This window comes from Somniosus microcephalus, chromosome 13 (genome assembly GCF_052327205.1).
Source record: "Somniosus microcephalus isolate GS21.2 chromosome 13, FLI_Smic_1.0, whole genome shotgun sequence".
NCBI lineage: Eukaryota > Metazoa > Chordata > Chondrichthyes > Squaliformes > Somniosidae > Somniosus > Somniosus microcephalus.
Genome location: NC_140999.1, coordinates 8,698,639 through 8,716,508, shown reverse-complemented (window position 1 = coordinate 8,716,508; position 17,870 = coordinate 8,698,639). Strand labels below are relative to the sequence as shown.

The 17,870-nt window shown below is 49.2% G+C and overlaps 1 protein-coding gene across 1 annotated transcript in view; it reads right to left on the bottom strand.

The window, feature by feature from the left end:
• Positions 1–17,870, bottom strand: part of LOC147108032 (beta-1,4-galactosyltransferase 2-like) — a 70,381-nt gene that overhangs the window by 51,557 nt on the left and 954 nt on the right. The gene's annotated exons all lie outside the window — the stretch shown is intronic.

Below are 17,870 nucleotides of genomic sequence, written 5' to 3'. Positions count from 1 at the left end.
GGAACCTTTCCCAATGAAATCATAATGCTTGCGTCAGCCAGGGCTCAGAGGGCAGCACTCTCGCCTCCGTGTCGGAAAGTCATGGGTTCGTAGTCCCACTCCAGGGCACAAAAATCTAGGCCGACACTCTAGTGCAGTGCCGAGGGAGTGCTGCACTGTCGAAGGTGCCGCCTTTCGGATGAGACGTTAAACCGAGGCCCCGTCTGCTCTCTCAGGTGGACATAAAAGATCCCAGGGCCACTATTTCGAAGAAGAGCAGTGGAGTTCTCCCCGGTGTCCTGGGGCCAATATTTATCCCTCAATCAACATCACTAAAACAGATTATCTGGTCATTATCACATTGCTGTTTGTGGGAGCTTGCTGTGCGCAAATTGGCTGCCGTGTTTCCTACATTACAACAGTGACCACACTTCAAAAAAAAAAGCACTTCATTGGCTGTAAAGTGCTTTGGGACGTCCTGAGGTTGTGTAAGGTGCTATATAAATGCAAGTCCTTTCTTTTTTTTAAAATCAGTGTCTAGAAGGACCAGGTTGGTGGAGATACCTGTGGGACCCCGTACCCCAGCGAGAATCAGAACCGTCGCCAGTAGCACAGGGGAGAGAACTAGAGCAGGAATAACAGGTTTTCCACATTCGCGATTCTGCCGCACACCGGGATCCCGTGTCAGAACATCGGGCGCAGAGGATCGCGCGTCTGTTGTGAAGCCTGCCGGGGACTGGCAGGCTGTGTCACAACAACAACTTGCATTTATATAACACCTTAAACGTAGTAAAACGTCCCAAGGTGCTTCACAGGAGCGATTATCAAACAAAATTTGTCACCGAGCCACATAAGGAGATATTAGGACAGGTGAGCAAAAACACGTTCAAAGAACATTAGAAATAGGAGCAGGAGTCGGCCATTTGGCCCTTCGAGCCCATTCAATAAGATCATGGCTGATCTTCCACCTCATCTCCATTTTCCTGCACTATCTCCGATTCCCTTAATATTAAAAAATCTATCGATCTCTGTCTTGAATATACTCAACGACTGAGCCTCCACAGCCCTCTGGGGGAGAGAATTCCAAAGATTCACCACCCTGTGAGTGAAGAAATTTCTCCTCATCTCAGTCCTAAATGGCCGACCCTTTATCCTGAGACTGTGACCCCTGGTTCTCGACCCGAGCCAGGGGAAACATCCTCCCTGCATCTACCCTGTCAAGCGCTGTAAGAATTTTGTATGTTTCAATGAGATCACCTCTCATTCTTCTAAACGCTAGAGAATATAGGCCTCGTCTACTCAATCTCTCCTCATAGGACAATCCCCCCCATCCCAGGAACCAGAAGTAGGTTTTCAGGAGTGTCTTAAAAAGGCGAGGTAGAGAGGCGGCGAGGTTTGGGGAGGGAATTCCAGAGCTTAGGGCCTAGGCAGCTACAGGCACGGCCGCCAATGGCGGGGCGATTACGCACAATATCCTGACGCATGTTCCCAGCATGCACTGCTCTGCGCCAACAACACAAAAGGACACGATTGCGGCCTGAATTTGGCCGCTGTTTTTAGTCTCTGATGGGTCTCCCGAGTCGGGTACTGGGATAAGGGAGCCAAGCCACGGGCACTGGCCTCCAGGAATCCCAACTAAACACTGCGGCAATGCAAAAAAAAAGCTGCTCATAAAAGTATCCTGCTCTCGGTACTCGCTGCCCTACCAGAGACGGGTTTGGACAAGTCTCAACCCAATGGCGAGAGCGAGGAGTCACATATCATTCCCATTCTATAAACAATCATTGGAAATCCGTTTCAAACATTGCCCTCTGGCTCACAAAGAGAGAGAACAATAACAAAATACAGGGACACTATCCCTTATCCGAAAGCCTTGGGACCAGCTGAGTTTCGGTTTTCGGATTTCAGATGGTATTTTATAAGACTGGGAAATTTGTCGGGGGTGGGGGTCGGCGTCGGCCGGGGGGTCGGGGTCGGCGGGGGGGGGGGAGAAAAGAATATCGGACGGGCCGCTGCAGCTATCGGACGGGCCGCTGTATTGTTGGGTTCACTCTCCCGGTACCTCCTTCACACTGCCCGGCTCGGCCTGCAATCTCCAACCCAGGAGGGAACTCTGTGACCCTCTGCCCTGCTCAGCGTAAGTCGTGCGCCACTCTGGTCATGTCGTGCGCACGACTTACGCTGAACGAAAAAACTTTCGGTTTTTAGAGGTTTTCGGAAGTTCGGATAAAGGATAGTCTACCTGTACTGCGGATGCTGGAAATCTCAAATAAAAAATGCTGGAAATACTCAGCAGGTCAGACAGCATCTGTCAGCCAGTTCTGACGAAGGGTCATCGGCCTGAAACGAGAACTCAGTTTCTCTCTCTAGAGATGCTGTCTGACCTGCTGAGTATTTCCAGCATTTTCTGTTTTTTTATACCAGTTTAAAATGTTGAGCGCAACTGGACACGTTGTGAAGTGGGGCCCTGGTTGTTCAGCCGCCCTTTTGTTTGGCACAGACTTCACCTCGCACTGAGCTGTACTGTAAACACATTTGCGGTTTTATCCTGTTCCCCGACTCAACCAAGCCCTGACTGGCGGGCAGAATCCGTTTACTTTTAATTCTGGCATTGTGCTTGAACGCAGTATCTCCAACTGTAACGCAAATAAGGAGAATAAGGAAAGACTTGGATTTCTATCGCCCCTTTCATGATGTCCCAAAACGCTTTACAGCCAATGAAGTACTTTTGAAGTGTAGTCACTGTTGTAATGTAAGAAAACGAGGCTGCCAATGTGTGCACAGCAAGATCCCACAAACAGCGATGACCCTACCTAGTTTGTATGGCTCATTCCACAAGAGGTGATACATTTACCGACTGGGGCAACTTACTGTATTAAATTTAACTGTAGATCATTAAGCTAGCTGTTTCCTCCAACTAAATAATCGAGAAAACCGAAGCCACTGTCTTAGGTCTCCGCTACAAACTCCATTCCCATAGCCACCTTCACCCTGGCAACTATCTGAGGCTGAACCAGACTGTCCGCAACCTTGGTGTCGCATTTGACCACCGAGATGAGCTTCCGACCACATATCTGCGCCATCACTAAGACCGCCTACTTCCATCTCCATAACATCGCCCGTCTCCGCCCCTGCCTCAGCTCATCCGCTGCTGAACCCCTCATCCATGCCTTTGTTACCTCTAGGCTTGACTATTCCAAGACACTCCTGGCCGGCCTCCCACCTTCCACCCTATGTAAACTTGAGGTCGTCCAAAACTCGACTGCCCCATGTCCTAACTCGTACCAAGTCCCGTTCACCCCTGTGCTCGCTGACCTACATTGGCTCCTGGTTCAGCAACGCCTCAATTTAAAAAGTCACATCCTTGTTTTCAAATCCCTCTGACATAAGAAAACTACTAGGCACTTGGTCTAAGCGTTAAACAAAGCTTTAATCAACTGTTTTACAACATGGAGGTCTAGTTGTGTCCTTCACTAGTTCCTGTTAAGAATGTCCCTGCACAAGCTGGGCCCGTGCTCTCCTGGACAGCGCCACCCGCAGGCCACTCAGCATCACTTCACAAGTCTTTCTTCCATGAATAACCAATTCATGTCACCCTCCATGGCCTCGCTCCTCCCTATCTCTGTAACCTCCTCCAGCCCGACAACCCTCTAATTCTGGCCTCCTGCGCATCCCCGATTTTCTTCGCTCCACCATTGGCAGCCATGTCTTCAGCTGCTGAGGCCCTAAGCTCTGGAATTCCCTCCCTAAATCTCTCCACCTCCCTACCCCTATCTCCTTCTTTAAGACGCTCCTTAAAAACCTCTTTGACCAAGCTTTTGGTCATCTGCCCAAATATCTCCTTATGTGGCTCGGTGTCAAATTTGGTCTGATAACGCTCCTGTGAAGCGCCTTGGGAAGTTTTACTATGCTAAAGGTGCTACATAAATACAAGTTGTTGTTGCTGTTGCCTTTGGCTCTGTGGTAGCAATCTTGCCTCCGAGTCACAAGGTGCAGGGAGTGGTTAGAATGTGACACTTAATTTACGTAGATTAGTTCATAGAATGAATCATACAATCATAAAGTGGTAGCTAAGGAGACCATTCAGCCTATCGGGCCTGTGCCAGCTCTTTGGTAGAGCGATTCAATTAATCGCACTCCCTTGCTCTTTCCCCATAGTCCTGCAAATATTTCCACATCTACTAGTCATGTGATTCCCTTTTCGAAAGTTACAATTGAATCTGCTTCTGCCGTCCTTTCACACAGCGCATTCCAGATCACAACAACTCGCTGCATAAAATAAATGTTTCCTCTCCCCCCTGGTTCTTTTGCCAATGATCTTAAATCTGTGTCCTCTGGTTACCGACCCTCCTGCCACTGGAAACAGATTCTCCCGATCTACTCTCATCAAAACCCCTCATGATTTTGAGCACCACTATCAAATCTTCTCTTAACCTTCTCTGCTCTAAAGAGAACAATTCCAGTCTAGTCTCTCCATGTAGGAAATAACAACAGAAAATGCTGGAAAAACTCAGCAGGCCAGGCAACATCCGCGGAGAGAAATTAGAGTCGACGTTTCGGGTCGAAACCCTTTTTCAAAACCGGAAAGGAAATGAAATAGATCGAAAGGCAGGGCTGGGAGAGAACAAAAGAAGTGAAGAGACATTAAGAGGTATTCAAAACCAGACGAGATGGTGATAGGACTAGTGGAGACAAAAGGCGGCTCAGATTAGGTGTGAAATGCACTGGCAGAATGGGAGACAGCTGCCATGTGGGAGAGAGAAAAGAAAGGGTGGGTGGTGGGGAAACCAAAACAAAGGGGTGGATAAAAAATATAAGTAAAAATATAATAGGGGCCGAGGTTATGATCTGAAATTGTTGAACTTGATATTGAGTCCGGAAGGCTGTAACATGCCTAATCGGAAGATGAGGTGCTGTTCCTCGAGTTTACGCTGCGCTTCCGTGGAACAATGCAAGAGGCCAAGGACGGCGAGGTCCGAGTGGGAATGGGGCGGTGAATTAAAATGACAGGCGACCGGAAGCTCGGGGTCACCCTTACGGACTGAACGTAGGAAGTCTTTTATCCCTGGTACCATTCTAGCAAATCTCCTCTGCAACCCTCTCCAAGGCCTTGACATCCTTCCTAAAGTGCGGTGCCCAGAATTGAACTCAATACTCCAGCTGGGGCCTAACCAGTATTTTATAAAGGTTTAGCATAACTTCCTTGCTTTTGTGCTCTCTGCCTCTATTTATAAAGCTAAAGTATCCCATCTGCCTTTTTAACAGCCTTCTCAACTTGTCCTGCCACCTTCAAAGATTTGCGTACATAAACCCCCAGGTGTCTCCGTTCCTGAACACCCTTTAAAATTGTACCATTTAGTTTATATTGCCTCTCCTCATTCTTCCCACCAAAATGTAGCACTTCACACTTCTACATAAGAAATAGGAGCAGGAGTCGGCCATTTGGCCCCTCGAGCCTGCTCCGCCATTCAATAAGATCACGGCTGATCTTCGACCTCGACTCCACTTTCCCTCCCGATCTCCATATCCCTTGATTCCCCTAGAGTCCAAAAATCTATCGATCTCAGCCTTGAATATACTCAAAGACTCAGCATCCACAGCCCTCTGGGGTAGAGAATTCCAAAGATCAGCACGGTGGCATAGTGGTTAGCACTGTTGCCTCACAGCGCCAGGGACCCAGGTTCGAATCCGGCCTCGGGTGACTGTCTGTGTGGAGTTTGCACATTCTCCCCGTGTTTGCGTGGGTTTCCTCCGGGTGCTCCGGTTTCCTCCCACAGTCCAAAGTTGTGCGGGTTAGGATGATTGGTTATGATAAATTGACCCTTAGTGTTAGGGGGATTAAATACACGGGATAGGGTGGGATATGTGTTGGTGTAGGGGTTACGGGATCGGGTGGGATATGTGTCGGTGCAGGCTCGATGGGCCGAAATGGCCTCTATCTGCACTGTGGGGTTTCTGTGATTTCTGTGATTCACAACCCCTCTGAGTGAAGAAATTCCTCCTCATCTCAGTCCTAAATGACCCCTTATCCTGAGACTATAACCCCTAGTTCTAGACTCTCCGGCCAGGGGAAACAACCTCTCAGCATCTACCCTGTCAATCATAGAGTCACAGAATTATACAGCACAGAAAGAGGCCCTTCGGCCCATCGTGTCCGTGCCGGCCATCAAGCCCTGTCTATTCTAATCCCATTTTCCAGCATTTGGTCCGTAGCCTTGTACGCTATGGCGTTTCAAGTGCTCATCAAAATGCTTCTTGAATGTTGTGAGGGTTCCTGCCTCTACCACCCTTTCAGGCAGTGAGTTCCAGATTCCAACCACCCTCTGGGTGAAAAAGTTTTTCCTCAAATTCCCTCTAAACCTCCTGCCCCTTACCTTGAAACTATGTCCCCTGGTTATTGATCCCCTTCAGAATCTTGTATGTTTCAATGAGATCACCCCTCATTCTTCTAAACTCCATTCTACAATCTCTCATCATAGGACAGCCCTCTCACCATTAAATTTCATCTGCCACATGTCTGTCCATTTCACCAGTCTGTCTGTGTCCTCCTGAAGTCTGTTACTATCCTCCGCACTATTTACTACATTCCTGAGTGCCGTGTCATCTGTAAACTTTGAAATTATGCCCTGTGCACCCAAGTCCAGCTCATTAATGTATAAGCAGAAAGAACAGTGGACCTAATACCAACCCCTCGAGGACAACACTGCACACTTCCCTCCAGTCTGAAAAAACAACCCCCCACCACAACTCTCTGCTTTCTGACTCGGAGCCAATTTCATATCCATGCAACCACTGCCCCTTTAATCGTATAGGCTTCAATTTTGCTAAAAAGTCTATCATGCGGCACTTTATCAAACTCCTTTTGAAAGTCTATATACACAACATCAACCGCACTATCAACTCAGTCAAGTTCATCAAACATGATCTGCCTATAACAAATCCGTGTCGGCTGCCATTTATTCAAAGAAGTGCTTCCTGACATCACCCCTGAACGGCCGAGCTCTAATCTTATCGAGTCACGATCAAGGCTCGCAGTTCTTACAGAAAAAAAAACAGTTCGACGTGGTTCCCCCCAAAAAAAAAGTACAATTCCCAGAATCTCGGACAGTAAACGGAATTTGAATGTCTGCGTAGAACAGCGGCACTGTGTATAAACATTCTTGCTTTAGATGTGCTCCTGTGGATCACTCATTCCATCTGGTGGTTTCATTACAGGGCCTGCCTGGGACCCACTGCAAATAGCTCTGTGAATTTAACAATTGGGTAAAAGAAAGAAGATCTGCATGTCTATAGCGCCTTTCACAGCCTCAGGACGTCCCAAAGCGCTTTACAGCCAATTAAGCACTTTTTTTTGAAGTGTCGTCACTGTTGCAACGTAGGGAAATGCGGCAGCCAATCTACACACAGCAAGCTCCCACAAACAGCTATGCGATAACGACCAGATCATCTGTTTTTTTTTTAAAAACGGTGTTGGTCGAGAGATTAAATATTGACCCCAGGACACCGGGGAGAACTTCTTCGCAATACTGCAAATAGGATCTTTTACGCCCACCTGAGGGGGCAGATTTGGTTCAACGTCCCATCCGAAATATTGCACCCCCCCCCCCACCCACAGTGCTGTACTCCCTCAGTACCACACTGGATTCTGTGGTCAAGTCTCTGGTCAAGGACGGTATTCTCCTCAATATGGAGATGTGGGCATGAGCGCAACCTGGCGAAACCTGTTTGATGCGTGCGGACTTTTATTCGGACGCACTCCGCCCCTTATATTTAGACCGTTTATTTATACTAGTTGACCTCCTGTGGCACTGCGCTGATCCTCACACGAAGGAGGGTCAGAGGGTGAGGGATAACTGGACCAAGGCAAGTCAGTGCCATTTTAAAGTCATACATTCTATCCTTAATTTTTTTTATATGTCCGTTAGAAATTCCTGCGTTCACGTTGATTATGGAAACTGGTTATGTAAACTTTTTCCAGTGTAATTACACCCTCCTGCCAGCCCTGGCACTGCAGTGCCTCCACTGAGGATATACTGGCCTTGGAGGGGAGCAGTGCAGGTTCACCAGAATGATACTGGGGCTAAGAGGGTTAAATTAAGAGGACAAATCCAAATTTAGTGTCATCAGCAAACTTCGATATACAACTCACTATTCCTTCATCCAAGTCATTAACAAATATGGTGAAACTTTGGAGATTCCCAGATCAGATTCCTGGGGAACGCCACTTGTCATATCTCACCAACCAGAGTATCTGATGCCCACTCTCCATCTGCTACCTCCCATCCAATTTCCAACCCAAGTCAAAAGGCTACCTCCAATTCCGTGTGCTCTCAATCTGGTAGATAACCGTCAATTTTTAGTAAGGTAAGGTTGTGTGGTGATTATAAGGTAACCGTAAACCAGGTTCTAGAGTGTAATCTACCCAATAGTTGCCAAATGTGGAAGGTTTGTACACAATGCCGACAGGTGGCCAGATGTTTTCAAAGTTAGATCTAACAAACGCCTACCTATAACTTGAGTTAGATGAAGAGTCCAAGTCATGCTTGACTATAAATGCTCACTGAGACCTACATCAGTTCAATAGGCGACCATTTGGAGTGTCTTCTGCCCCCGACATATTCCAGGGGGTGATGAAGCAAATTTTGCAAGGGATTGAAGGGGTAGTGTGTTATTTGGATGACATACTCATTTCAGCACCAAACAGGTAAATCTATGATGAGGTGTTGAATGAAGTGCTCAAACAGCTAGAGAAGCATGGAGTACGAGTGACAGCTCACAAGTGTGAGTTGTTTCAAAACTCAGTGGAGTACTTAGGGCACAGAACAGACAAAGATGGTTCACATCCAACCAAGGGAAAGCTGGATGGAATCAGAAATGCACCCACTCCCAAGAATGTCTCTGAACTTCGATCATTTTTGGGTCTTTTGAATTATTACGGAAAGTTCCTCCCAAACTTGGCTACATTGTTACAGCCACTGAATCAGCTGTTGAGAAAACAGGTCCCTTGGAAGTGGTCAAAAGAATGCGACACAGCATTCGAAGAGTGTAAAAGCCGGTTAGCAGAGAGTACCATGTTAGTTCACTATGATGTATCCAAGAAGATCAAGCTAGCATGTGACGCTTCTCCGTACGGAGCTGGGGCAGTGATCTCTCATGTACTAGATAGTGGGGAGGAGAGACCAATTGCTTTTGCTTCACGCACTCTCAGTGCCAGTGAGCAGAATTATGTGCAGATCGAAAGGGAAGCTTCGTCATTGATTTTTGGGGTCAAGAAGTTTCACAAATACTTGTTTGGTCATAGTTACTGACCATAAGCCCCCGACAGCAATCCTCCATCCAAAGTCCCCAGTTCCAACCTTAGCTGCAGCCCAAATGCAGAGATGGGCTTTGATTTTGTCAGCGTATACGTATGACGTTGAGTACAGACGATCAGCTGATCACAGTAATGCTGATGCTATGTCCAGGTTGCCATCCCCATCACAAGTTACACCCAATAAGGAAGAAGTGTTCTATTTCTCATACATTGCTGAGCTGCCAGTCACAGCTGAAGAGATTGGTAGGGCAACCAAACGTGACCCAATGATGTCAAAGGTGTATGATTACATAGCAAATGGATGGCCAAACCAGGTATCAGAGGAAGATAGCCATCCATACTTCGTTCGTAGGAATGAATTGTTAGTGGATAAAGATTGTATCATGTGGGGAGCAAGAGTGGATATCCCAAATAGGTTCAGGTCTAAATTGTTAGGAGATCTTCATGACCAACACCTGGGAATGTGCTTGACTAAGAGCTTTGCACACAGTTACTTATGGTGGCCTGGTTTAGGTAAAGAGATAGAGTACATAGTCAGTCAGTGAACAACATGTCAATCGGTGAGCAAGAAACCACCATCAGTACCATTACAGCCATGGAAATGGCCTCCCAGAGTGTGGCAAAGGTTACATGTAGATTTTGCTGAGCTAGAAGGACAGCAATTGTTCATAGTGATAGATAGTCACTCGAAGTGGGTAGAGGTGTTTCCGATGCGGATAACAACAAACAAAACACTAGACAATTTGTGAAGATTGTTTTCTTCATACGGCCTCCCAGAAGAAATTGTGTCTGATAATGGGCCGCAATTTTGTTCAGAAGAGTTCACACAATTCATGAGCAGAAACGGTGTGAAACATACCAAAGTTCCACTGTACCACCCTGCTTCAAATGGTGCAGCAGAGCGCACAGTACAAATTGTCAAACGTGCCCTCGTCAAGCAAATGTTGGATCCAAATCCAAAGAAACGTCAGTTGTTGTTGGACCACAAACTGGCAAATTGTTTGATTACCTATCGGAATACTCCTCATACCACGACTGGTAGAAAACCAGCAGAGTTGTTTCTCAAACAACAGCCACGAACCAGGTTCTTCTTGTTAAAACCAAACTTGGCACAGTCCGTAGAAGAGAAACAATCACGGCAGAGAGTCATGATAAAGGTAGAATCAGAGAGAGAAGTGTGAAGTTGAACCAGAAGGTTAGAGTGAAGAACCATCAGCATACATGGTTAAAGTGGTCACCAGGAAGAGTAGTGAAGATATGTGGTCCTCGCACATATTTGGTCGAGATGTTTGATCAAGGAAAGGTTAGGTATGATCACATCTTACCTACAGATGTGGAAGGAGTTGAAAGCTGGGGTGATTCAATTTATTCTGATGAGTCAGATAGTCTTGTTACAAGCAGAGTACCTGTGGTAAACCACTGTTTGTATTCCTGTTTGTCCTGTTTGTATTCCACTGTGTACATGCCTGGACATGCCTCGGCTGACTCCTCCCACAGGTCCTAGTATAAAGGTGACTGCTCCCCAGCCCTTGGTATCCTGGACCGGTCGACCACTCGAGGCAGACCTCCATTCTGTTGTTAATAAAAGCCTTTAGTTACTCTTCTAACTCTCAGTCTTTTATGAGTAATTGATAGCGCATCAATTTTATTAACAACATTTTTATAATGGAGAAGATCCTCACACCAGCATGCCTGGACTTAGATCATCGGGAGGCGGACTCATCCACCAAGTTTACTCACTGGCTTAAGTGTTTCGAAAAATTCCTGACCGCCTCCGAAGCAATCAAATCGGACGAGGACAAACTGGATGTCCTGACCTCCAAAGTGAACCACCGAGTGTACTCGGTCATCCAAGACGCGACCTCGTACGCGGATGCTATCAAGCTCCTCAAGGACCAGTACACGCGCCCAGTGAACGAAGTGTACGCCAGGCACCTCCTGGGGAGTCGTAAACAACAACCTGGGGAATCGACCGTGGAATACCTTCAGGCACTGTCTGTGCTTGGCCGGGCCTGTGGTTGTAAGGATGTAAAGGCCGCCGTGTACACAGAGGAACTTATCCGGGACGCTTTTGTAGCGGGCCACAGATCCAATTACACACGACAGCGACTGTTGGAGCAGAGTAACCTCGACCTCAACAAGGCCTCTGAACTCGCACTATCGTTGGATGCAGCCTACCAGGGCATGGATGCCTACTCCTCTGCACCGTGGACGCCGCGGGGAATGACAGCCTGGGACACGGTAGGACCGCCTCATAGCGCCGTGCCACCCCAGCCACACCCCAACAACGGCCCAACTACCGCAGCAGTGTCCCAAGGCCAGACAGCAGTGCCCCAAGGCCAGAAATGCTACTTCTGTGGCCAGGCAAAACACCCCAGAGCGCGCTGCCCGGCGAAAAACGCGATCTGCTCGGGCTGCGGGAAGAAGGGACACTACGCTAGCGTCTGCAGGGCCAAAGCCACCCCGAACCCCAGCAGCGCCGCGTGTGGGCCATGCGGGCCGCCATTTTGGACCTCCCCGGCCGTGTGCGAATCACCGGTACAGCAGCCATTTTGGACGCCTCCAGCCACATGGGGATCATGGACGCCGCCATCTTGGACGACAGCCGGGACGCAGCAGGCCCCCGACACCGCCTCATCTGATACCCGCAGCGACACACCGACCCCTACGCTGGCATCCGTTACACTGGACCAAGCGAGACCGCACCAACTGGCCAGTTCCACAATGGACATTAAGGTAAATGGTCACGATACAATCTGCCTTTTTGACTCTGGGAGCACGGAGAGCTTCATCCACCCCGACACGGTGCGGCGTTGCTCTCTCCCAGTCCTGCCTGCGCAACAGCGGATTTCTATGGCCTCCGAGTCCCAGTCGGCGGACATCGGCGGCTACTGCGTGGTGACACTCGTAGTAGACGGGACCGTGTACGATCATTTTAAACTTCTGGTCTTGCCTGACCTCTGCGCTGCCGTCCTGCTGGGGTTAGATTTTCAGTGCCACCTTAAAAGTGTTACGATGGCGTACGGTGGACCCCTACCCCCACTCACAGTCCGCAGCCAGCAGCTTCCAAATTGCCCGCCGCGCACCAGGTGCAACCTCTCCACACTCAGAGTCACACCCCCACCACTGTTTGCTAACCTCACCCCCGACTGTAAGCCCATCGCCACAAAGAGCAGGCGATACAGTGCCGGGGACAGGGTTTTCATTAAAACCGAAGTGGAGCGGCTCCTGAAAGAAGGGATTATTGAGGGCAGCACCAGCCCCTGGCGAGCCCAGGTTGTGGTCGTTAAGACCAGCGAGAAGCAGCGCCTGGTCATCGACTACAGCCAGACAATAAATCGCTACACCCTGCTGGACGCCTACCCACTCCCCCGTATAGCTGATATGGTCAACCAGATCGCGCAGTACCGCGTCTTCTCGACCATTGACCTGAAATCAGCGTACCACCAGCTCCCCATCCGCCCTGAGGACCGCCAGTACACTGCCTTTGAGGCAAACGGCCGCCTCTATCACTTCCTTAGGGTTCCCTTTGGCGTCACCAACGGGGTCTCCATCTTCCAAAGGGAGATGGACCGGATGGTAGATCAAAATGCGTTGCAGGCCACTTTCCCATATCTGGACAATGTGACCATCTGCGGCCGTGACTTGCAGGACCATGATGCAAACCTTGAAAAATTCCTCCGCACCGCCCAACTCCTAAACCTGACATATAACAAGGAGAAGTGCATATTCCGCACAAACCGCCTCGCCATCCTTGGCTGTGTTGTGGAACACGGAGTCATCGGCCCCGACCCCGACCGGATGCGTCCCCTTATGGAACTTCCACTGCCCCACTGCCTCAAGGCCCTGAAGAGGTGCCTAGGGTTTTTCTCCTATTACGCCCAGTGGGTCCCCTACTATGCGGACAAGGCCCGTCCGCTGATCAAGTCCACCTCTTTTCCCTTGACGGCAGAGGCCCGCTTAGCCTTCCACCGTATCAAGGAGGACATTGCCAAAGCCACCATGCACGCAGTGGACGAATCCATCCCCTTCCAGGTGGAAAGCGACGCGTCCGACTTTGCCCTGGCCGCTACCCTCAATCAGGCGGGGAGACCCGTGGCCTTCTTTTCACGAACCCGCCAAGGCCCGGAGACCAGACACTCCGCTGTTGAGAAGGAGGCCCAGGCGATTGTGGAGGCTGTGCGTCATTGGAGGCACTACCTGGCCGGAAAACGATTTACCCTGCTCACTGACCAGCGTTCAGTTGCTTTTATGTTTAACAACAAGCAGAGGGGCAAAATCAAAAATGACAAGATCTTGAGGTGGAGAATCGAACTTTCCACCTACAACTACGAGATCTTGTACCGGCCCGGGAAGCTAAATGAACCCCCGGATGCGCTATCGCGTGGCACCTGCGCCAGCGCGCAGATCGATAGACTACGGGTCCTCCACAATGACCTCTGCCACCCGGGAGTCACCAGGTTCTTCCACCTCATCAAGGCCCGCAACCTGCCTTACTCTATTGAGGAGGTCAGGGACCATGACCAGGAACTGCCAAGTCTGCGCTGAGTGCAAACCACACTTTTATAGACCAGACAGGGCCCACCTGATAAAAGCCACTCGCCCCTGAGCGTTGATTTTAAAGGGCCTCTCCCCTCCTCCGACCGCAACGTGTACTTCCTCAATATTATTGATGAGTACTCCCGTTTCCCGTTCGCCTTCCCCTGCCCGGACATGACCAGTGCCACGGTCATTAAATGTCTGAACAACCTCTTCACCCTGTTCGGCTTCCCCAGCTATATCCATAGCGACCGGGGCTCATCGTTTATGAGCGACGAACTCCGTCAGTACCTGCTAACTAGGGGTATTGCCACAAGCAGGACCACCAGTTACAACCCCCGGGGGAACGGACAGGTGGAAAGAGAAAATGCGACAGTTTGGAAGGCCGTCCTGCTAGCCTTAAAGTCTAGGGGCCTTCCAACCTCCCGCTGGCAGGATGTGCTCCCCGATGCGCTCCACTCTATTCGGTCACTGCTCTGCACTGCCACTAACGCCACCCCTCATGAGAAAATGTTTGTCTTCCCAAGGAAGTCCACATCAGGGACATCGCTACCGCCATGGCTGACGTCCCCAGGGCCAGTCCTACTGAGAAGACACGTGAGGACCCATAAAACGGACCCCCTGGTCGAGAGGGTCGACCTCCTCCACGCCAACCCCCAGTATGCTTACATCGCATACCCGGACGGGCGGGAGGACACAGTCTCCATAAGAGACCTTGCACCCTCGGGGACCACAGTAACCCACTACCCACTACCACCCCCCCCCACGATCCGATATCCAGCCCCAGCAGACGGCAGGCCTGGGCCCCGCGACCCGCTCGACATCTACGAGGACGACACGCCTGTGCCACAGCCTACGCTGGACTCGACGCCGGAAGCTTCACTACCCCTGCCGTCGCCACGCCGATCACAGCGGCAGACAAGACCTCCGGAGAGACTCCAATACACTAACTTTTAATACACTTCACCCCGCCGGACTCAATTTTAAACAAGGGGTGAATGTGGTAAACCACTGTTTGTATTCCTGTTTGTCCTGTTTGTATTCCACTGTGTACATGCCTGGACATGCCTCGGCTGACTCCTCCCACAGGTCCTAGTATAAAGGTGACTGCTCCCCAGCCCTTGGTATCCTGGACCGGTCGACCACTCGAGGCAGACCTCCATTCTGTTGTTAATAAAAGCCTTTAGTTACTCTTCTAACTCTCAGTCTTTTATGAGTAATTGATAGCGCATCAGTACCAGAAGCAAATCCTACATCAGACGTACCAGAAACAAGTCCAAGAGTAAGTCAGAATTTAATTTGAGCCTGAGTCAGGCAGACAAACAGTCTGAAAGTGTAGAGAGTCCAAATGTAGATCAAGGTCAGCCCTTGGAGAAAAATTCACCGCAGGCTCAGCCTCGAATGAGTCAAAGTCCTACAAAAAAATCTGAAAGTTCTGTTCAAGAAAGAAGGTATCCTCTTCAAAACAGAAAACCAGTGGTTAAGTTTAATCTGTAAATATGGAAAGTAAGTTAATATATTTTGTTTGTGTTATAGAATTCTATAGTAGAATTTGGAAACATAAAATGGGTTCCATTTGAGAAATGTATACCAAGAGTTGTGTATACCATGCAAGTCATGTACAATGATTATTTGCGATGATTAACTTCTTCAATAAGGAGGGAGAAATGTATTAGAGCCACCTGGTGGACTACGGATGTATATAATAATAAAGCCATATACAGTACGGTTCTTACCAGAAGCCATGTTGTGCTGTTGTGTATATATATCCTGTCTCCCAAGTTATCAAATAAGAAAATAAGAACAGTAGGCCATACAGCCCCTCGAACCTGCTCCGCCATCCAATAAGATCATGGCTGATCTTCGACCTCAACTCCACTTTCCCGCCCGATCCCCAAATCCCTTGATTCCCCGAGAGTCCAAAAATCCATCTGTTTCAGCCTTGAATATTCTCAATGATTCAGCATCCACAGCCCTTTGGGGTAGAGAATTCCAAAGATTCCCAACCCGCTGAGTGAAGAAATTCCTCCTCATCTCAGTCTTAAATGGCCTACCCCTTATCCTGAGGACTATGCCCCCTAGTTCTAGACACTCCAGCCAGGGGGAAACAACCTCTCAGCATCTACCCTGTCAATCCCCCTCAGAATCTTGTATGTTTCAATGAGATCACCTCTCATTCTTCTAAACTCCAGAGAGTATCGGCCCAGTCTACACAATCTCTCATCATAGGACAGCCCTCTCATCCCAGGAATCAATCTAGTGAACCTTTGTTGCACTGCCTCCAAGGCAAGTATATCCTTCCTTAGATAAGGAGACCAAAACTGTGCACAGTACTCCAGGTGTGGTCTCACCAAGGCCCTGTACAATTGTAGCAAGAATTCCTCCAAACCCCTTGCAATAAAGGCCAACATGCCATTTGCCTTCCTTATTGCTTGCTGTACCTGCATGCTAACTCTCTGTGTTTCCTGTACGAGGACACCTAATGTCCCTGAGCATCAACATTTAAAAGTTTCTCACCATTTAAAAAATATTCTGTTTTTCTATTCATCTTACCAAAGTGAATAACCTCACATTGTACTCCATCTGTCACGTTATTGCCAACACGCTCAGGCCGAGTATTGCCCCTCAGCCCTATCTCCCCACACAAAATGTATAAAACTAAAATAAAGATATGGGAGGGATAGGAGGGAGGGGAGGGGAGGTGAAGAAAATATCTCATTGCATCCCAAAACATCTCGCTGTCTCAGATTAAATCCAAACTGTGCAGTTCCACCTTAAATCCATTTGAGGAGCCAAAATACAGGATTGTGGCGGAGCCACTAAGGGACTCTGATCAACTGTATATAATTCCCTTTAACAGTGTGTTAGCTACAGCCCGAGTCTGTATCTGTATATACTGTTTGCATGTACAGAGCGCAGTCCCTTTAAGAGCGCGGGCAAACGCGATGACGTCACACCGTTCATCACGTGATCCCCCACCGGCGGGGAAAAACGTGATGACGTCATGACGCCAGCCACGGGACCGCCCAAGCAGTCCTCGTGGAGCCTCCGAACTGACGAGACATGTATTCGTAGTTGTTGTGCATTTGTTTGTTAAACTCAGTTTGTTTTACATTAAACATCGTTTGTTTGATCGCCCGAGTCGACCTCAGTCTCTTGATAGGAACTGGACATTCCTACAGGATTACATATAAACTTACACCATAGCCTTAAGACTTTGTGATCCCATCTGCCGGCAATCTAGCTCAGGGAAGTCTCCAAACAAATTTCTTTAAACAAAAGGAATGAAATATGTGCCTAAATAAAATAGTTTTTAGTCCGGGGTTTGTTTTTTTGTGAAGGGGTGGTGAATGGGGAAGATGAAAAGATTAAATTCCAATTACTTTTACAATCATTTACCAAGCAAATCTTTTTTTTAAAATGCAGAGAAATTGATACCAGAACAACCCTTGGTGGACAGCTGCTCCAGCTCTCATACTTAGAACTATTTTCATAAATAATGCACGGTCATATCTCAGCCATTTTCAGTGGGAAGGGATGGAAAACAAAACCAACCGACCCTGCGATGAAGGGAGTTCATCCCCTGCCCCTCCCCATCCAATCCCTCTCCCTCCCCCCTCCGGCCCTCATTCTCCTCTCCCCCCTCCCTCCCTCTTTCTCTCTTGCCCCTCCTTTCCTCCTTCTCCTCTCCCCCACCTCCGCCTCCTCCCTCCCTGCCCTTCCCTTTCACTCTCCCCCTCCTCTCTCTCTCCCCCCCTCCGCCCTCTCGCTCTCGCCCCCCTCCTCCCTCTCGCTCTCCCCCCTCCTCCTCCATCTCTCCCCCCCTCCGCCTCCCTCTCTCCCCCCTCCTCCTCCCTCTCCCCCTCCTCCTCCCCCCTCTCCCCCCCCCCTCCTCCCTCTCTCCCCCACTCCTCCTCCTCCCTCTCTCCCCCCCTCCTCCCTCTCTCCCACCCCTCCTCCCTCTCTCCCCCCCCCTCCTCCTCCCTCTCTCTCTCCCCCCTCCTCCTCCTCCCTCTCTCCCCCCCTCCTCCTCCTCCTC